The sequence below is a fragment of the Tribolium castaneum genome, chromosome 2 (genome assembly GCF_031307605.1).
Source record: "Tribolium castaneum strain GA2 chromosome 2, icTriCast1.1, whole genome shotgun sequence".
Classification (NCBI taxonomy): domain Eukaryota; kingdom Metazoa; phylum Arthropoda; class Insecta; order Coleoptera; family Tenebrionidae; genus Tribolium; species Tribolium castaneum.
The window spans coordinates 6231542-6253812 of record NC_087395.1 but is presented as its reverse complement, the minus strand read 5'-3'; the positions used below and the strand labels follow the sequence as shown (position 1 = coordinate 6253812).

The 22271-nt window shown below is 29.1% G+C and overlaps 5 long non-coding RNA genes across 10 annotated transcripts; all 5 read right to left on the bottom strand.

The window, feature by feature from the left end:
* Positions 1 to 561: 561 nt before the first annotated feature.
* Positions 562 to 2905, bottom strand: LOC135265295 (uncharacterized). The gene is made up of 2 exons (XR_010332898.1): positions 2028 to 2905; positions 562 to 1973 (listed from the first exon to the last, which is right to left on the bottom strand). It is a non-coding gene; the product is annotated as an uncharacterized LOC135265295 (long non-coding RNA).
* A 35-nt stretch (positions 2906 to 2940) lies between these two features.
* On the bottom strand, positions 2941 to 5213 carry LOC135265294 (uncharacterized). 2 transcript variants are annotated; one of them, XR_010332896.1, is made up of 4 exons: positions 5073 to 5213; positions 3669 to 5024; positions 3274 to 3619; positions 2941 to 3232 (listed from the first exon to the last, which is right to left on the bottom strand). It is a non-coding gene; the product is annotated as an uncharacterized LOC135265294 (long non-coding RNA). The 2 variants fall into 2 exon arrangements; XR_010332897.1 differs by having other exon boundaries at positions 5085 to 5213.
* Positions 5214 to 9212: 3999 nt separating this feature from the next.
* Positions 9213 to 11936, bottom strand: LOC135265293 (uncharacterized). Its single transcript, XR_010332895.1, has 2 exons — positions 11059 to 11936; positions 9213 to 11004 (listed from the first exon to the last, which is right to left on the bottom strand). It is a non-coding gene; the product is annotated as an uncharacterized LOC135265293 (long non-coding RNA).
* A 34-nt stretch (positions 11937 to 11970) lies between these two features.
* LOC135265292 (uncharacterized) lies at positions 11971 to 14243 on the bottom strand. Of its 2 annotated transcripts, none has more exons than XR_010332893.1 (4): positions 14103 to 14243; positions 12699 to 14054; positions 12304 to 12649; positions 11971 to 12262 (listed from the first exon to the last, which is right to left on the bottom strand). It is a non-coding gene; the product is annotated as an uncharacterized LOC135265292 (long non-coding RNA). The 2 variants fall into 2 exon arrangements; XR_010332894.1 differs by having other exon boundaries at positions 14115 to 14243.
* Positions 14244 to 18240: 3997 nt separating this feature from the next.
* Positions 18241 to 21453, bottom strand: LOC135265291 (uncharacterized). Of its 4 annotated transcripts, none has more exons than XR_010332891.1 (3): positions 21331 to 21453; positions 19839 to 21278; positions 18241 to 19790 (listed from the first exon to the last, which is right to left on the bottom strand). It is a non-coding gene; the product is annotated as an uncharacterized LOC135265291 (long non-coding RNA). The 4 variants fall into 4 exon arrangements; XR_010332890.1 differs by having other exon boundaries at positions 18241 to 20032; positions 20087 to 21278; XR_010332892.1 differs by having other exon boundaries at positions 18241 to 20438; positions 20492 to 21278.
* Positions 21454 to 22271: the final 818 nt, after the last annotated feature.

The window sequence follows — 22271 nt, the reverse complement described above, 5'->3', positions numbered from 1 at the left end:
TTTTATTTATAAGGTTAGTTTAAGAAACTCGGCAATTGAATTTTCACCTGTTTATTAAAAACATGGCTTTTTGATTATAATTTAAGGTCGGGCCTGCCCAATGAGTGTTTTAATGGCCGCAGTATTTTGACTGTGCAAAGGTAGCATAATCATTAGTTTCTTAATTAGAAGCTGGAATGAATGGTTTAATGAGAAATTAACTGTCTCTAATTAATTGTATTATAATTTGAATTTTAAGTGAGAATGCTTAAATTTTTTAAAAAGACGAGAAGACCCTATAGAGTTTTATTTTTTAAGTTTTTATTGGTATTGAAGTTTTCTTTTCCTTGATAGTTTAAAGAATTTTGTTGGGGTGATAGGAAAATTGATTTAACTTTTTTTTTGTTTTTACACTGATTAGTGAATTGTTGATCCTGAATTTTGGATTAAAAGATTAAATTACCTTAGGGATAACAGCGTAATTTTTTTTGAAAGTTCATATTTACAGAAAAGTTTGCGACCTCGATGTTGGATTAAAATTAATTTTCGGTGTAGAAGCTGGAATATTGGGTCTGTTCGACCTTTAAAATTTTACATGATCTGAGTTTAAACCGGCGTGAGCCAGGTTGGTTTCTATCTTTTATTTATGTTAATGTTCTAGTACGAAAGGACCGAATGTTAAAATTACATTTTGGAGCCCCTACCATATATTCACGCCTATAAAAAATTACTATACTAGAAATAAATAATACAAATCTCATAAAAAGAAATGATATTCAGTCAAATAAAAAAGTCATAACAATTCTTCTAGAGTTAATTATTAACAAATTAAATTCCAAAAATCAAGTTAATCCCTCAACAATAAAATAAATTCTAAAAAGAAAAAAAACCGTTCTTCAAAACAAAAACAATCCAGAAAAAACTAAACAAATATGAATTATTTAAAATTCTATTAGAATATCCTTAGCCCCACAAGCCAAAATTTTTTTTAAACTATTTAAATAAATTCATAAAACCAATAAATCCCCCCTCAAAACACAACAGCAATTAATTAAAGTATTAAGAGTGAGATATGTGGAATTTTTTTGTTACAATAAAGGTGCAAGAAGAGCCCACACTACGTTTTGGTTGAATTTAACCAACTCACCTATTACTATTAAATTAGAGGCTTCTTATTTCAAATACAAATAACTCAGCATCACGGACGCACATCAGACCACACCGTTCCTCAAACAAAACTGAAGGAAATTCATTTAAGTTTCAGTTATTAACAGCTTTCCTGTTTGCAACAAATTTTATTTATTTTCCCACATAAAATAAGTTCATTCGAACATCAACAGCTTTATTAATTACAGTTTATAGTACACATAAATTTACAATACTACAATACTTTTCGTCTGTTTGTACATTTTTAATGCTTAAGCTAGTTCTAACATAATATTTCATAAAATGCTTAAACAGTTTCAGACACTGGTAAAGCTTGTAACAATAAATAAAAACTTGACTAACGTCCGGACTAAAATTGCTAAAATTTAATTATAAAAACACACATTAGTCCACAATAACTTACGTACCTACAATTCGTCATAATCACACAAATCACACGTAATTACTTTTCAAGAATTATTAGCTGGGATTCACTAAATTGTGATTAATACCTATCGTTTTCTTCCACCTAATACTGCGATAATTACAGGGATAAAATCGTCTCAGTTCACTTCTCCACAAAGTAAATGTATTACTCTGCAGTTACTAAAAATGAGTTAGTAGGTGAAACAAAATTTAAATTACGAAACTTACCCCAACTTTAAGTAAAAAACACATTAGAGCTAATTATCTTGTACGAACAGACACAAGCTGATGGAAATCTGTACCTATCAGCGTACGGTCTTCCATTTTCATCAGCCGTCAGTAACAATTTTTCGACGAACTTTTGTCGACACCTTGTTTTTAACTTTCTCACCTTCTCGTAAAATTTGCACATTTGATTTTTTCTAAAACACGTACTAAAGTCCGTCCTTATTCACAATAAAATTTAAAAAACTTACATCACGCAGACCTCTACGGACACTCCTTGTTTGTATCCATCGAAGTTGTAGATAAATTTCAGATTATTTTTTATATTATATGCCGCTTTTGGGTATATAATACTTTTGCGTGATGCACAAATACAGGAAGTGTCTTGGTTCCTACTCATAATGGGCTCTATTACTGCCATACTCTGAAAGTACCGAGAAAACTCCTTTTCGCGGCTTTTTAATATTTTGGAAAATAGTTCTTTAGGGTAGCGGTCCAAGTGTTCACAGTACGTGTGATTTTGGCAGTTGGGGACCACCGTCTCGTACAAAAAATCACCCCCAATTTCACTCGAATCCGGAAAGGTACAAACCCTTGCGATCATCTAAAACTACGAATTTACTACTTCTTTCCTCATTAAAACCAGTTTAAAATTACACAATTAGAAGACGAATGAGAGAAAAAATTAGAGTGTCTTCATTAAAAAACTTTGTGTTATTCTGTTATATTCTCTGAGATTAGTTTACACTGATTAACGCTTGCTAAACTTACCCATCTTGGCTGGATTAAATGACATGGTGCCCAACTAAAAATCAATTTATTAATCAAACTTGTAACAGCTTAATCACACAGCGCTTCACAAGATATATTCCTACCTCTTTGAAAACGGCAAAAACCAACACAAAAACCCACATTTCTTCCACTGCCACTGAAGGTTGTGTACTGTCTTCTGAACAGGTACATCTGACACTAACAGCAAAGGATTAAGAGTTAATGATACTTACCGTCCACCACCTTGACCATCATTTTCACTAACAGCAGGAGACCGGCTCCGAAGGGTATTCGACTACGAAATTCTTTCACAAGAATTTACAGGTCGCCGTGACATCAAAACTCATGTTTACTTTTATTTCATTAGAAAAGGTGGAAAAAAAAAAACGAATGTATAGAATCAATGTTTTATTGTACCGGGAAATGGTATAACATTTCAGCTTCAAAGACACGTCTATTGATCGCAATTTAAGGAAAATTAGTTGTCAGCAAACTCTCCTAAACTCGGTTAAAATTAATAATTGGTTCGTATGCACAGACACAGGCGGAAGGAAACCAGAATAAATCCCACACAGGTTTTCCGTATTCATCGGCAACCAACAGCAACATATCGCTGTACTTTTGCATACACTTCGTCCTAACTTCCCGCGGCGTTCCCTGGAATGATCTGCAAGCTGTTTCAGCTCTAATAAGAAAGTAGAAATCGTAATCACTTCATGCACTTACACACATTCTTCTGTCCTTACGCCTTGCTTGTAGTTATCAAAATTGTAAACATATTTCCACTCGTTTCTGACGTTTTGCGCCACTTTGGGATATTGCGTTTGGACGTGAGAATTGCAGATGTAATATTCAGTTACTCCGTACAATCGATTTTTGATAGATTCTTCCTCGGCGGTGCTTTGCGGCATGAAATAATCTTCCCCGTATGTGGTATTTTCTAATATTACGCTAAATTTATTTTTGGGGTAATGTCCGACGTCCTCACAAAATGTTTTGTTACCGCTACACTTTGGAGCAATGAAAGTTTCATGCTCTTCTAGCGAGTTCGGAAAAACGATGTGATTGTTTCCTGCCATAAAAAATAATTAAATTTTCATTTTCAAGGCGATAAATCTTACTCTGCCAGGCTGGACTTGCTTGAATACTGACTAAAAAAACTATAAGAAAATCCAGAAAAAGAGAAAAGAAATAACTAACCACTTCCATAGTCATAAAATAAACACAGACGAAAACACACTTCACCCACATTCGACGTTTGCAGCCACGAAGAATAATGTTGAATAGAATCATAGAATAAGAGAGAGGAAGAAGCGAATCTCTCTGTCTACCCCTGGTTTTTTCGCGAAAGCGCCACCTAACCCTGAGAGAACGAACTAATTCAATAATAGCGGGAAATTCAAACAGGACATTTTATTTATTTTCCAAATTTAAAGAATTATAAATGTTAAATGTTTCTGTACTCATGCGCTGTTACGAGACATTTTAATAAAAAAGCATCTGTAACAGTTGCAATAGCACAAAAACATTTAACATCGCTTAATAAAATGAAACAAAGTCTTTCCAATAAAAATTTATTAAAAAAATAATAACATGCTGGAATGTATAGGCAAAATTAATTTAACTCGAATTGTTCTTCATAAACATACTCAGATGTAATAATATATGTAAATACATTGTCTAAATATACACAATGATCCAGAGAAACTGAGTATGTTGGCATCAGATTAAATTATTGAATTGCTACCTGAAAGTGTACACTATTGGTATCCTTTAAAATTTAAATTCAGATTGCTAACAGACACAGTATTTCCGGATCAGTCTGTATAAATACATCAGTTTTGTTGGTTTGATTACTTGTCTACAGACTGTTCAGAAAAGCAAAAAAATATCAAAATTTTGCTTGTAACCTTTGACAATAGTCCAATTTTTAAGTCCCTTAAGGCTAAATTTAAACAACTATTTTTCGAAATTTATTCGCGGTTATAAGGTTTACGGACGTTTGTAAAAGCGGCCCTAACACGTACTTTAACAGTTTGATGTCAAAGTTCTTGATAAGTTTTGAAATTTTTTAAAAGTAATCTCGATTGCATCATAGTTATTAGTAAATTACTCAAACACAAGAGAATTACAAGTGTGCTGAAATTATTTTAAATAAAAAGCCACATATCTGATATACATAACTATAACTGGAAGTTAACTGATTAAAACTACCATGTAATCATTTAAATTTATAATAATAGTAGGCTTTAATATTGATTAACTTGTATGATACTTGTAGAATACGTTTTTTCGCTTAGTTTCTAAATTAAGCAATCACAAAAAGGACAAACCTTGTTTTTTTAACAAGCATAGGCGTTATAACATTGTGTAAAACAACATAAAAGATTAAGACATAGAGGGACATGGCGAATTTGAAAACCTTGAACCATAGCAAGTCCTAAACTCCCTGCTTTCACAAAATACTAGCTTCGCAACTACAATAAATTTATTTATTATTATGATATACCTATTAATTACTGCACATTATATTTAACTCGTCTTCATGGGATTTTCAATTACATCCCAAGAACCGTTATCATCTCCAAGGACGGTCTTCATCTCCTAAACATCAAGAAATTCCCTTATTAGAGAAGTTTGTGTGATCCTTCTTGGTTTAATACGATTATATTAATATCTAGAAATCGCAATTAATTGTTGTATAGACACCTTTCAATAACGTTTACCTTAATTTGCCTTAAGTTGATTTATCCTTCATTAAAACACTGTCATTCGCACTATACACTAGATTCAAATAAAAGATCCATATAAAAGTAGAGATGTTTGATCACAAAATCATCCAAAAAATCACGTTAAATCGTTTTCTGAAGTCTTTAAAACACGTTAAAACAAAATGTCGCCAAAAACCGCAACGACAGCAAAATAATCGGCTGTTGATAAATCAAAGAATTAAAAAGAGAAGTGTGCGCACAACAATTTGTCTAACCGCAACTGCTGGCACAAATTTAGTTTACACTAAATTAAATTCCTAGTTATAGGTTCTCCTAAAAACTAAATCTACATACTGATTCAAAAACCTATTTAAAATTTCTTACGCACATACTCACATATACAAAAATTAAATAATTAATTTTAAAGCCATGATAAAACTTTTTATATAAAAAAAAAATTCTAACTCAAAGACAATCCTCCCTAAAAAAATGCCCGCTTACTTAATTTTGCTCCCCTGAGCGGGCCTAGAAAAATTATTTCTAAAACATATAAATACTAATAGATTTTACCTAATTCTAGAAAAATTAAAATTATAGTAATCAACCCCTTTGTCTTGAAAATTGTTCCTAATTATCAAACATGATTAAAATAATTCTATTCTAAAATAAATCAATTAATATCTAAGTAATTAATAATTCTAAATTGAACTAAATGTATTAATAAAAATTAAACCCCTTCTATTTTATTTATCCCCTAATTTTAAATAAAATAATATTAATTTAAATTAAAACAAAATTCATTATTAATTACTTGACTGCTTAAAAATAATTTTTCCACAAATTTCAATTAAAAAGATTTAGCTACATTTCCTTTCTCTAGATTAAAACTTTTTTTAAAAAAATTAAATTTCTAACCCAATAAATTAATATTTACTTAATTCTTTATATTCTATAAAAATATGAATGTAATGAAATTTAAATTTTAACTAAAATCTTAAATTCAATGAAACTTGAGTAATAATGTAGGAAAGAGGGAGTTTTTTTTTTTTCTATAAAAAATTTATGTATTATTATTAAATATATTTATTATTAATAATCGCTATTATATTTAAATATTTAATCTTCGTTTAATGATTTATAAGTTTATATAGTTACATATTTATAGACAATTATATATATATATATAAATATTTAATTAATAAATAAAAGAAACTTAATACTAATCATATTCAACAATAATTGGATTTTCCTTTCACTTAGCAAGCGATGGTTAATCCTGGGATAGTTATAGTTAAATAAGAATATCCAATTTATTAAATACGTTATATATTCATATAAAATTATTAATTATATATAACTTTTATTAATTATATAAAAATTATATATAAAGCTAATTATTACATTCTAATATATAATTATATTATATATAAATCAATGCTTATCATATATATAATTATATATCCCATGATAATTAAATAAGTTTTAATGTAGGTACCTTTTTTTATGAAATTTTTTAGAGAAAAATTGACATCTTTAACATTTGCTAATGTTAACTTAAATTGAGGAAAAATTGATGATGCAAAAAAATGCAATTTTCGTGAATTTTCTAAAAATTAGACTTAAAAATATTAACTAAACCAAACTTCATTGAATTAGGCTTATGAAAGTTGCGAAATTTAAATTACAAATAAAGTTTTAATGAAGTGCCTGAAAAAGGATTATTTTGATAGAATAAATCATGTAAGAAATTACCTTCATTATACTTGATAGAATTAAACCACCACCTAGAGTATCAAAAACTCTAATACATCATATACTAAAGCATAAAAAGATAAGCTAATTAAGCTATTAGGTTCATACCCTGCTAATGAAAGTAAAATCTTTCTCTTTTTAGTAAAAATATTTAAAATTCTTTTCCTAAATTCTATAGTTTTAGGGACCCTAATCTCAATCTCCTCGTATTCATGGTTAAGAATATGAATAGGACTAGAAATTAATTTGTTATCGATTATCCCCCTATTCTCGAATAACAAAAACATTTTCTCGTCTGAATCAGCTTTAAAGTACTTCATTACCCAAGCCATAGCATCTCTCATCCTCCTAATAGCAATTTTATTATTACTATTAACAAATGAATTTATTCATCCCCTAATAAATTCAAGACTAAAAGTAATAATAGACTCAGCTTTATTAACAAAATTAGGAGCCGCCCCATTCCACTTTTGATTCCCTCAGGTTGGTTTCTATCTTTTATTTATGTTAATGTTCTAGTACGAAAGGACCGAATGTTAAAATTACATTTTGGAGTTTGAATAAAGTTAATTATTTTGGCAGATTAGTGCAATAGATTTAGAATCTATTTATGTAACGTTGTTACAAGTAATATTGATTATTAAAGATTTTATTATAATTTTTTTTTCTATATTGATTTTAATTTTAGGGGTTTTAATTGGCGTAGCTTTTTTGAGGAAGATGATAGCAATTAGAAAAAAATGTAGGGAAAAGGGTAGCCGGGCTGAGGCTTTAGGATCAAATCCGCATTCAAATGGGGATCTTTTTTCTCGGTCAAGAAATGATTTTTTTGAAGTTAAGTTTAGAACTACAATTAGAAGTGTTCTGATAATAATAATGATTAGAGCTAGTAAAATTAAAATATGAATTACTTATACTATTTATAGATCTTTTGATTGGAAGTCAAATATAATTTTTATACTATATAAGTAATTACCTACCTCATCAGTAGACTGAAATATAAAGAAATAATCATACTACGTCAACAAAATGTCAATACCAGGCTGCAGCTTCGAACCCAAAATGGTGAATCTGGGAGAAGTGATTATTTAAATGTCGAATTAGACATACTAGTAGGAATGTGGTTCCAATAATTACATGAAGTCCATGGAATCCAGTTGCTATAAAAAATGATGATCCGTAAGCTGCGTCGGCAATTGAGAAAGAAGATTCGTAGTATTCATATCCTTGAAGAAGTGTAAAATAAAATCCTAAAATTACTGTAAGTAGTAATCCATGAGTGGCTTGCTTAAAGTTATTTTCTATTAATCTGTGATGTGCTCATGTTACTGTAGGCTTATTGGAAAATGAGCCTGGAATGATCAAATTAGAGCTTGGTAAAAGCATTTTATTTACATTAAAAGGAGAGTTGTGAAATTCAATTTAATTTGATAGTAGCTTGTTATTTATTTGGTGAGTTTATTTTTTCTGTAAGAAGAATTTTTGTTTTTATTAATGTTTTTGAAAAAATTCTTTTAATTATAGTGAATAGTACTGTGAAGGATTTAATTTTTTAAGGGAAAAGCATAGTTGATTTTTGGTACCTTTAGTATCAGGGTTTATTAAGTTGGATTCAAAGAATTGATTGTCTCGAATTTAAAAGAGCTAAAATAATATATCTTTTACTGTAGAAAAAGTATTTATAATATTGTTTTAGTAATGAAACGTTAGTCGTTTTTAAATATATCTAGTTTTCTGAGAAATAAATTTAATTTATTTATTTTTTATTATAATTATAATTTTTTATTTTATGATTAAAGTAAAATATTTTTATAGGGATAAGCTTATAAAAGGATTTCTATAATTAGATTATCACTGATTAATTTGTAGGATTAGAATTTTTCATTATTTTTAATATGTTATAATTAATTAATCTAGTAGTGTGATTTGAAGTTTATTTGGATTTTTTATCAGAATTTCTTAAACAATGGGGAATTATGAGTAATAATGATAAAATTAGTATAATTTATTGTAAAATTAATTTTTATTTATAAGGTTAGTTTAAGAAACTCGGCAATTGAATTTTCACCTGTTTATTAAAAACATGGCTTTTTGATTATAATTTAAGGTCGGGCCTGCCCAATGAGTGTTTTAATGGCCGCAGTATTTTGACTGTGCAAAGGTAGCATAATCATTAGTTTCTTAATTAGAAGCTGGAATGAATGGTTTAATGAGAAATTAACTGTCTCTAATTAATTGTATTATAATTTGAATTTTAAGTGAGAATGCTTAAATTTTTTAAAAAGACGAGAAGACCCTATAGAGTTTTATTTTTTAAGTTTTTATTGGTATTGAAGTTTTCTTTTCCTTGATAGTTTAAAGAATTTTGTTGGGGTGATAGGAAAATTGATTTAACTTTTTTTTTGTTTTTACACTGATTAGTGAATTGTTGATCCTGAATTTTGGATTAAAAGATTAAATTACCTTAGGGATAACAGCGTAATTTTTTTTGAAAGTTCATATTTACAGAAAAGTTTGCGACCTCGATGTTGGATTAAAATTAATTTTCGGTGTAGAAGCTGGAATATTGGGTCTGTTCGACCTTTAAAATTTTACATGATCTGAGTTTAAACCGGCGTGAGCCAGGTTGGTTTCTATCTTTTATTTATGTTAATGTTCTAGTACGAAAGGACCGAATGTTAAAATTACATTTTGGAGCCCCTACCATATATTCACGCCTATAAAAAATTACTATACTAGAAATAAATAATACAAATCTCATAAAAAGAAATGATATTCAGTCAAATAAAAAAGTCATAACAATTCTTCTAGAGTTAATTATTAACAAATTAAATTCCAAAAATCAAGTTAATCCCTCAACAATAAAATAAATTCTAAAAAGAAAAAAAACCGTTCTTCAAAACAAAAACAATCCAGAAAAAACTAAACAAATATGAATTATTTAAAATTCTATTAGAATATCCTTAGCCCCACAAGCCAAAATTTTTTTTAAACTATTTAAATAAATTCATAAAACCAATAAATCCCCCCTCAAAACACAACAGCAATTAATTAAAGTATTAAGAGTGAGATATGTGGAATTTTTTTGTTACAATAAAGGTGCAAGAAGAGCCCACACTACGTTTTGGTTGAATTTAACCAACTCACCTATTACTATTAAATTAGAGGCTTCTTATTTCAAATACAAATAACTCAGCATCACGGACGCACATCAGACCACACCGTTCCTCAAACAAAACTGAAGGAAATTCATTTAAGTTTCAGTTATTAACAGCTTTCCTGTTTGCAACAAATTTTATTTATTTTCCCACATAAAATAAGTTCATTCGAACATCAACAGCTTTATTAATTACAGTTTATAGTACACATAAATTTACAATACTACAATACTTTTCGTCTGTTTGTACATTTTTAATGCTTAAGCTAGTTCTAACATAATATTTCATAAAATGCTTAAACAGTTTCAGACACTGGTAAAGCTTGTAACAATAAATAAAAACTTGACTAACGTCCGGACTAAAATTGCTAAAATTTAATTATAAAAACACACATTAGTCCACAATAACTTACGTACCTACAATTCGTCATAATCACACAAATCACACGTAATTACTTTTCAAGAATTATTAGCTGGGATTCACTAAATTGTGATTAATACCTATCGTTTTCTTCCACCTAATACTGCGATAATTACAGGGATAAAATCGTCTCAGTTCACTTCTCCACAAAGTAAATGTATTACTCTGCAGTTACTAAAAATGAGTTAGTAGGTGAAACAAAATTTAAATTACGAAACTTACCCCAACTTTAAGTAAAAAACACATTAGAGCTAATTATCTTGTACGAACAGACACAAGCTGATGGAAATCTGTACCTATCAGCGTACGGTCTTCCATTTTCATCAGCCGTCAGTAACAATTTTTCGACGAACTTTTGTCGACACCTTGTTTTTAACTTTCTCACCTTCTCGTAAAATTTGCACATTTGATTTTTTCTAAAACACGTACTAAAGTCCGTCCTTATTCACAATAAAATTTAAAAAACTTACATCACGCAGACCTCTACGGACACTCCTTGTTTGTATCCATCGAAGTTGTAGATAAATTTCAGATTATTTTTTATATTATATGCCGCTTTTGGGTATATAATACTTTTGCGTGATGCACAAATACAGGAAGTGTCTTGGTTCCTACTCATAATGGGCTCTATTACTGCCATACTCTGAAAGTACCGAGAAAACTCCTTTTCGCGGCTTTTTAATATTTTGGAAAATAGTTCTTTAGGGTAGCGGTCCAAGTGTTCACAGTACGTGTGATTTTGGCAGTTGGGGACCACCGTCTCGTACAAAAAATCACCCCCAATTTCACTCGAATCCGGAAAGGTACAAACCCTTGCGATCATCTAAAACTACGAATTTACTACTTCTTTCCTCATTAAAACCAGTTTAAAATTACACAATTAGAAGACGAATGAGAGAAAAAATTAGAGTGTCTTCATTAAAAAACTTTGTGTTATTCTGTTATATTCTCTGAGATTAGTTTACACTGATTAACGCTTGCTAAACTTACCCATCTTGGCTGGATTAAATGACATGGTGCCCAACTAAAAATCAATTTATTAATCAAACTTGTAACAGCTTAATCACACAGCGCTTCACAAGATATATTCCTACCTCTTTGAAAACGGCAAAAACCAACACAAAAACCCACATTTCTTCCACTGCCACTGAAGGTTGTGTACTGTCTTCTGAACAGGTACATCTGACACTAACAGCAAAGGATTAAGAGTTAATGATACTTACCGTCCACCACCTTGACCATCATTTTCACTAACAGCAGGAGACCGGCTCCGAAGGGTATTCGACTACGAAATTCTTTCACAAGAATTTACAGGTCGCCGTGACATCAAAACTCATGTTTACTTTTATTTCATTAGAAAAGGTGGAAAAAAAAAACGAATGTATAGAATCAATGTTTTATTGTACCGGGAAATGGTATAACATTTCAGCTTCAAAGACACGTCTATTGATCGCAATTTAAGGAAAATTAGTTGTCAGCAAACTCTCCTAAACTCGGTTAAAATTAATAATTGGTTCGTATGCACAGACACAGGCGGAAGGAAACCAGAATAAATCCCACACAGGTTTTCCGTATTCATCGGCAACCAACAGCAACATATCGCTGTACTTTTGCATACACTTCGTCCTAACTTCCCGCGGCGTTCCCTGGAATGATCTGCAAGCTGTTTCAGCTCTAATAAGAAAGTAGAAATCGTAATCACTTCATGCACTTACACACATTCTTCTGTCCTTACGCCTTGCTTGTAGTTATCAAAATTGTAAACATATTTCCACTCGTTTCTGACGTTTTGCGCCACTTTGGGATATTGCGTTTGGACGTGAGAATTGCAGATGTAATATTCAGTTACTCCGTACAATCGATTTTTGATAGATTCTTCCTCGGCGGTGCTTTGCGGCATGAAATAATCTTCCCCGTATGTGGTATTTTCTAATATTACGCTAAATTTATTTTTGGGGTAATGTCCGACGTCCTCACAAAATGTTTTGTTACCGCTACACTTTGGAGCAATGAAAGTTTCATGCTCTTCTAGCGAGTTCGGAAAAACGATGTGATTGTTTCCTGCCATAAAAAATAATTAAATTTTCATTTTCAAGGCGATAAATCTTACTCTGCCAGGCTGGACTTGCTTGAATACTGACTAAAAAAACTATAAGAAAATCCAGAAAAAGAGAAAAGAAATAACTAACCACTTCCATAGTCATAAAATAAACACAGACGAAAACACACTTCACCCACATTCGACGTTTGCAGCCACGAAGAATAATGTTGAATAGAATCATAGAATAAGAGAGAGGAAGAAGCGAATCTCTCTGTCTACCCCTGGTTTTTTCGCGAAAGCGCCACCTAACCCTGAGAGAACGAACTAATTCAATAATAGCGGGAAATTCAAACAGGACATTTTATTTATTTTCCAAATTTAAAGAATTATAAATGTTAAATGTTTCTGTACTCATGCGCTGTTACGAGACATTTTAATAAAAAAGCATCTGTAACAGTTGCAATAGCACAAAAACATTTAACATCGCTTAATAAAATGAAACAAAGTCTTTCCAATAAAAATTTATTAAAAAAATAATAACATGCTGGAATGTATAGGCAAAATTAATTTAACTCGAATTGTTCTTCATAAACATACTCAGATGTAATAATATATGTAAATACATTGTCTAAATATACACAATGATCCAGAGAAACTGAGTATGTTGGCATCAGATTAAATTATTGAATTGCTACCTGAAAGTGTACACTATTGGTATCCTTTAAAATTTAAATTCAGATTGCTAACAGACACAGTATTTCCGGATCAGTCTGTATAAATACATCAGTTTTGTTGGTTTGATTACTTGTCTACAGACTGTTCAGAAAAGCAAAAAAATATCAAAATTTTGCTTGTAACCTTTGACAATAGTCCAATTTTTAAGTCCCTTAAGGCTAAATTTAAACAACTATTTTTCGAAATTTATTCGCGGTTATAAGGTTTACGGACGTTTGTAAAAGCGGCCCTAACACGTACTTTAACAGTTTGATGTCAAAGTTCTTGATAAGTTTTGAAATTTTTTAAAAGTAATCTCGATTGCATCATAGTTATTAGTAAATTACTCAAACACAAGAGAATTACAAGTGTGCTGAAATTATTTTAAATAAAAAGCCACATATCTGATATACATAACTATAACTGGAAGTTAACTGATTAAAACTACCATGTAATCATTTAAATTTATAATAATAGTAGGCTTTAATATTGATTAACTTGTATGATACTTGTAGAATACGTTTTTTCGCTTAGTTTCTAAATTAAGCAATCACAAAAAGGACAAACCTTGTTTTTTTAACAAGCATAGGCGTTATAACATTGTGTAAAACAACATAAAAGATTAAGACATAGAGGGACATGGCGAATTTGAAAACCTTGAACCATAGCAAGTCCTAAACTCCCTGCTTTCACAAAATACTAGCTTCGCAACTACAATAAATTTATTTATTATTATGATATACCTATTAATTACTGCACATTATATTTAACTCGTCTTCATGGGATTTTCAATTACATCCCAAGAACCGTTATCATCTCCAAGGACGGTCTTCATCTCCTAAACATCAAGAAATTCCCTTATTAGAGAAGTTTGTGTGATCCTTCTTGGTTTAATACGATTATATTAATATCTAGAAATCGCAATTAATTGTTGTATAGACACCTTTCAATAACGTTTACCTTAATTTGCCTTAAGTTGATTTATCCTTCATTAAAACACTGTCATTCGCACTATACACTAGATTCAAATAAAAGATCCATATAAAAGTAGAGATGTTTGATCACAAAAACATCCAAAAAATCACGTTAAATCGTTTTCTGAAGTCTTTAAAACACGTTAAAACAAAATGTCGCCAAAAACCGCAACGACAGCAAAATAATCGGCTGTTGATAAATCAAAGAATTAAAAAGAGAAGTGTGCGCACAACAATTTGTCTAACCGCAACTGCTGGCACAAATTTAGTTTACACTAAATTAAATTCCTAGTTATAGGTTCTCCTAAAAACTAAATCTACATACTGATTCAAAAACCTATTTAAAATTTCTTACGCACATACTCACATATACAAAAATTAAATAATTAATTTTAAAGCCATGATAAAACTTTTTATATACAAAAAAAATTCTAACTCAAAGACAATCCTCCCTAAAAAAATGCCCGCTTACTTAATTTTGCTCCCCTGAGCGGGCCTAGAAAAATTATTTCTAAAACATATAAATACTAATAGATTTTACCTAATTCTAGAAAAATTAAAATTATAGTAATCAACCCCTTTGTCTTGAAAATTGTTCCTAATTATCAAACATGATTAAAATAATTCTATTCTAAAATAAATCAATTAATATCTAAGTAATTAATAATTCTAAATTGAACTAAATGTATTAATAAAAATTAAACCCCTTCTATTTTATTTATCCCCTAATTTTAAATAAAATAATATTAATTTAAATTAAAACAAAATTCATTATTAATTACTTGACTGCTTAAAAATAATTTTTCCACAAATTTCAATTAAAAAGATTTAGCTACATTTCCTTTCTCTAGATTAAAACTTTTTTTAAAAAAATTAAATTTCTAACCCAATAAATTAATATTTACTTAATTCTTTATATTCTATAAAAATATGAATGTAATGAAATTTAAATTTTAACTAAAATCTTAAATTCAATGAAACTTGAGTAATAATGTAGGAAAGAGGGAGTTTTTTTTTTCTATAAAAAATTTATGTATTATTATTAAATATATTTATTATTAATAATCGCTATTATATTTAAATATTTAATCTTCGTTTAATGATTTATAAGTTTATATAGTTACATATTTATAGACAATTATATATATATATATAAATATTTAATTAATAAATAAAAGAAACTTAATACTAATCATATTCAACAATAATTGGATTTTCCTTTCACTTAGCAAGCGATGGTTAATCCTGGGATAGTTATAGTTAAATAAGAATATCCAATTTATTAAATACGTTATATATTCATATAAAATTATTAATTATATATAACTTTTATTAATTATATAAAAATTATATATAAAGCTAATTATTACATTCTAATATATAATTATATTATATATAAATCAATGCTTATCATATATATAATTATATATCCCATGATAATTAAATAAGTTTTAATGTAGGTACCTTTTTTTATGAAATTTTTTAGAGAAAAATTGACATCTTTAACATTTGCTAATGTTAACTTAAATTGAGGAAAAATTGATGATGCAAAAAAATGCAATTTTCGTGAATTTTCTAAAAATTAGACTTAAAAATATTAACTAAACCAAACTTCATTGAATTAGGCTTATGAAAGTTGCGAAATTTAAATTACAAATAAAGTTTTAATGAAGTGCCTGAAAAAGGATTATTTTGATAGAATAAATCATGTAAGAAATTACCTTCATTATACTTGATAGAATTAAACCACCACCTAGAGTATCAAAAACTCTAATACATCATATACTAAAGCATAAAAAGATAAGCTAATTAAGCTATTAGGTTCATACCCTGCTAATGAAAGTAAAATCTTTCTCTTTTTAATAAAAATATATAAAATTCTTTTCCTAAATTCTATAGTTTTAGGGACCCTAATCTCAATCTCCTCGTATTCATGGTTAAGAATATGAATAGGACTAGAAATTAATTTGTTATCGATTATCCCCCTATTCTCGAATAACAAAAACATTTTCTCGTCTGAATCAGCTTTAAAGTACTTCATTACCCAAGCCATAGCATCTCTCATCCTCCTAATAGCAATTTTATTATTACTATTAACAAATGAATTTATTCATCCCCTAATAAATTCAAGACTAAAAGTAATAATAGACTCAGCTTTATTAACAAAATTAGGAGCCGTCCCATTCCACTTTTGATTCCCTCAGGTTGGTTTCTATCTTTTATTTATGTTAATGTTCTAGTACGAAAGGACCGAATGTTAAAATTACATTTTGGAGTTTGAATAAAGTTAATTATTTTGGCAGATTAGTGCAATAGATTTAGAATCTATTTATGTAACGTTGTTACAAGTAATATTGATTATTAAAGATTTTATTATAATTTTTTTTTCTATATTGATTTTAATTTTAGGGGTTTTAATTGGCGTAGCTTTTTTGAGGAAGATGATAGCAATTAGAAAAAAATGTAGGGAAAAGGGTAGCCGGGCTGAGGCTTTAGGATCAAATCCGCATTCAAATGGGGATCTTTTTTCTCGGTCAAGAAATGATTTTTTTGAAGTTAAGTTTAGAACTACAATTAGAAGTGTTCTGATAATAATAATGATTAGAGCTAGTAAAATTAAAATATGAATTACTTATACTATTTATAGATCTTTTGATTGGAAGTCAAATATAATTTTTATACTATATAAGTAATTACCTACCTCATCAGTAGACTGAAATATAAAGAAATAATCATACTACGTCAACAAAATGTCAATACCAGGCTGCAGCTTCGAACCCAAAATGGTGAATCTGGGAGAAGTGATTATTTAAATGTCGAATTAGACATACTAGTAGGAATGTGGTTCCAATAATTACATGAAGTCCATGGAATCCAGTTGCTATAAAAAATGATGATCCGTAAGCTGCGTCGGCAATTGAGAAAGAAGATTCGTAGTATTCATATCCTTGAAGAAGTGTAAAATAAAATCCTAAAATTACTGTAAGTAGTAATCCATGAGTGGCTTGCTTAAAGTTATTTTCTATTAATCTGTGATGTGCTCATGTTACTGTAGGCTTATTGGAAAATGAGCCTGGAATGATCAAATTAGAGCTTGGTAAAAGCATTTTATTTACATTAAAAGGAGAGTTGTGAAATTCAATTTAATTTGATAGTAGCTTGTTATTTATTTGGTGAGTTTATTTTTTCTGTAAGAAGAATTTTTGTTTTTATTAATGTTTTTGAAAAAATTCTTTTAATTATAGTGAATAGTACTGTGAAGGATTTAATTTTTTAAGGGAAAAGCATAGTTGATTTTTGGTACCTTTAGTATCAGGGTTTATTAAGTTGGATTCAAAGAATTGATTGTCTCGAATTTAAAAGAGCTAAAATAATATATCTTTTACTGTAGAAAAAGTATTTATAATATTGTTTTAGTAATGAAACGTTAGTCGTTTTTAAATATATCTAGTTTTCTGAGAAATAAATTTAATTTATTTATTTTTTATTATAATTACAATTTTTTATTTTATGATTAAAGTAAAATATTTTTATAGGGATAAGCTTATAAAAGGATTTCTATAATTAGATTATCACTGATTAATTTGTAGGATTAGAATTTTTCATTATTTTTAATATGTTATAATTAATTAATCTAGTAGTGTGATTTGAAGTTTATTTGGATTTTTTATCAGAATTTCTTAAACAATGGGGAATTATGAGTAATAATGATAAAATTAGTATAATTTATTGTAAAATTAATTTTTATTTATAAGGTTAGTTTAAGAAACTCGGCAATTGAATTTTCACCTGTTTATTAAAAACATGGCTTTTTGATTATAATTTAAGGTCGGGCCTGCCCAATGAGTGTTTTAATGGCCGCAGTATTTTGACTGTGCAAAGGTAGCATAATCATTAGTTTCTTAATTAGAAGCTGGAATGAATGGTTTAATGAGAAATTAACTGTCTCTAATTAATTGTATTATAATTTGAATTTTAAGTGAGAATGCTTAAATTTTTTAAAAAGACGAGAAGACCCTATAGAGTTTTATTTTTTAAGTTTTTATTGGTATTGAAGTTTTCTTTTCCTTGATAGTTTAAAGAATTTTGTTGGGGTGATAGGAAAATTGATTTAACTTTTTTTTTGTTTTTACACTGATTAGTGAATTGTTGATCCTGAATTTTGGATTAAAAGATTAAATTACCTTAGGGATAACAGCGTAATTTTTTTTGAAAGTTCATATTTACAGAAAAGTTTGCGACCTCGATGTTGGATTAAAATTAATTTTCGGTGTAGAAGCTGGAATATTGGGTCTGTTCGACCTTTAAAATTTTACATGATCTGAGTTTAAACCGGCGTGAGCCAGGTTGGTTTCTATCTTTTATTTATGTTAATGTTCTAGTACGAAAGGACCGAATGTTAAAATTACATTTTGGAGCCCCTACCATATATTCACGCCTATAAAAAATTACTATACTAGAAATAAATAATACAAATCTCATAAAAAGAAATGATATTCAGTCAAATAAAAAAGTCATAACAATTCTTCTAGAGTTAATTATTAACAAATTAAATTCCAAAAATCAAGTTAATCCCTCAACAATAAAATAAATTCTAAAAAGAAAAAAAACCGTTCTTCAAAACAAAAACAATCCAGAAAAAACTAAACAAATATGAATTATTTAAAATTCTATTAGAATATCCTTAGCCCCACAAGCCAAAATTTTTTTTAAACTATTTAAATAAATTCATAAAACCAATAAATCCCCCCTCAAAACACAACAGCAATTAATTAAAGTATTAAGAGTGAGATATGTGGAATTTTTTTGTTACAATAAAGGTGCAAGAAGAGCCCACACTACGTTTTGGTTGAATTTAACCAACTCACCTATTACTATTAAATTAGAGGCTTCTTATTTCAAATACAAATAACTCAGCATCACGGACGCACATCAGACCACACCGTTCCTCAAACAAAACTGAAGGAAATTCATTTAAGTTTCAGTTATTAACAGCTTTCCTGTTTGCAACAAATTTTATTTATTTTCCCACATAAAATAAGTTCATTCGAACATCAACAGCTTTATTAATTACAGTTTATAGTACACATAAATTTACAATACTACAATACTTTTCGTCTGTTTGTACATTTTTAATGCTTAAGCTAGTTCTAACATAATATTTCATAAAATGCTTAAACAGTTTCAGACACTGGTAAAGCTTGTAACAATAAATAAAAACTTGACTAACGTCCGGACTAAAATTGCTAAAATTTAATTATAAAAACACACATTAGTCCACAATAACTTACGTACCTACAATTCGTCATAATCACACAAATCACACGTAATTACTTTTCAAGAATTATTAGCTGGGATTCACTAAATTGTGATTAATACCTATCGTTTTCTTCCACCTAATACTGCGATAATTACAGGGATAAAATCGTCTCAGTTCACTTCTCCACAAAGTAAATGTATTACTCTGCAGTTACTAAAAATGAGTTAGTAGGTGAAACAAAATTTAAATTACGAAACTTACCCCAACTTTAAGTAAAAAACACATTAGAGCTAATTATCTTGTACGAACAGACACAAGCTGATGGAAATCTGTACCTATCAGCGTACGGTCTTCCATTTTCATCAGCCGTCAGTAACAATTTTTCGACGAACTTTTGTCGACACCTTGTTTTTAACTTTCTCACCTTCTCGTAAAATTTGCACATTTGATTTTTTCTAAAACACGTACTAAAGTCCGTCCTTATTCACAATAAAATTTAAAAAACTTACATCACGCAGACCTCTACGGACACTCCTTGTTTGTATCCATCGAAGTTGTAGATAAATTTCAGATTATTTTTTATATTATATGCCGCTTTTGGGTATATAATACTTTTGCGTGATGCACAAATACAGGAAGTGTCTTGGTTCCTACTCATAATGGGCTCTATTACTGCCATACTCTGAAAGTACCGAGAAAACTCCTTTTCGCGGCTTTTTAATATTTTGGAAAATAGTTCTTTAGGGTAGCGGTCCAAGTGTTCACAGTACGTGTGATTTTGGCAGTTGGGGACCACCGTCTCGTACAAAAAATCACCCCCAATTTCACTCGAATCCGGAAAGGTCAAACCCTTGCGATCATCTAAAACTACGAATTTACTACTTCTTTCCTCATTAAAACCAGTTTAAAATTACACAATTAGAAGACGAATGAGAGAAAAAATTAGAGTGTCTTCATTAAAAAACTTTGTGTTATTCTGTTATATTCTCTGAGATTAGTTTACACTGATTAACGCTTGCTAAACTTACCCATCTTGGCTGGATTAAATGACATGGTGCCCAACTAAAAATCAATTTATTAATCAAACTTGTAACAGCTTAATCACACAGCGCTTCACAAGATATATTCCTACCTCTTTGAAAACGGCAAAAACCAACACAAAAACCCACATTTCTTCCACTGCCACTGAAGGTTGTGTACTGTCTTCTGAACAGGTACATCTGACACTAACAGCAAAGGATTAAGAGTTAATGATACTTACCGTCCACCACCTTGACCATCATTTTCACTAACAGCAGGAGACCGGCTCCGAAGGGTATTCGACTACGAAATTCTTTCACAAGAATTTACAGGTCGCCGTGACATCAAAACTCATGTTTACTTTTATTTCATTAGAAAAGGTGGAAAAAAAAAACGAATGTATAGAATCAAAGTTTTATTGTACCGGGAAATGGTATAACATTTCAGCTTCAAAGACACGTCTATTGATCGCAATTTAAGGAAAATTAGTTGTCAGCAAACTCTCCTAAACTCGGTTAAAATTAATAATTGGTTCGTATGCACAGACACAGGCGGAAGGAAACCAGAATAAATCCCACACAGGTTTTCCGTATTCATCGGCAACCAACAGCAACATATCGCTGTACTTTTGCATACACTTCGTCCTAACTTCCCGCGGCGTTCCCTGGAATGATCTGCAAGCTCTTTCAGCTCTAATAAGAAAGTAGAAATCGTAATCACTTCATGCACTTACACACATTCTTCTGTCCTTACGCCTTGCTTGTAGTTATCAAAATTGTAAACATATTTCCACTCGTTTCTGACGTTTTGCGCCACTTTGGGATATTGCGTTTGGACGTGAGAATTGCAGATGTAATATTTACTTAATTCTTTATATTCTATAAAAATATGAATGTAATGAAATTTAAATTTTAACTAAAATCTTAAATTCAATGAAACTTGAGTAATAATGTAGGAAAGAGGGAGTTTTTTTTTTCTATAAAAAATTTATGTATTATTATTAAATAAATTTATTATTAATAATCGCTATTATATTTAAATATTTAATCTTCGTTTAATGATTTATAAGTTTATATAGTTACATATTTATAGACAATTATATATATATATATAAATATTTAATTAATAAATAAAAGAAACTTAATACTAATCATATTCAACAATAATTGGATTTTCCTTTCACTTAGCAAGCGATGGTTAATCCTGGGATAGTTATAGTTAAATAAGAATATCCAATTTATTAAATACGTTATATATTCATATAAAATTATTAATTATATATAACTTTTATTAATTATATAAAAATTATATATAAAGCTAATTATTACATTCTAATATATAATTATATTATATATAAATCAATGCTTATCATATATATAATTATATATCCCATGATAATTAAATAAGTTTTAATGTAGGTACCTTTTTTTATGAAATTTTTTAGAGAAAAATTGACATCTTTAACATTTGCTAATGTTAACTTAAATTGAGGAAAAATTGATGATGCAAAAAAATGCAATTTTCGTGAATTTTCTAAAAATTAGACTTAAAAATATTAACTAAACCAAACTTCATTGAATTAGGCTTATGAAAGTTGCGAAATTTAAATTACAAATAAAGTTTTAATGAAGTGCCTGAAAAAGGATTATTTTGATAGAATAAATCATGTAAGAA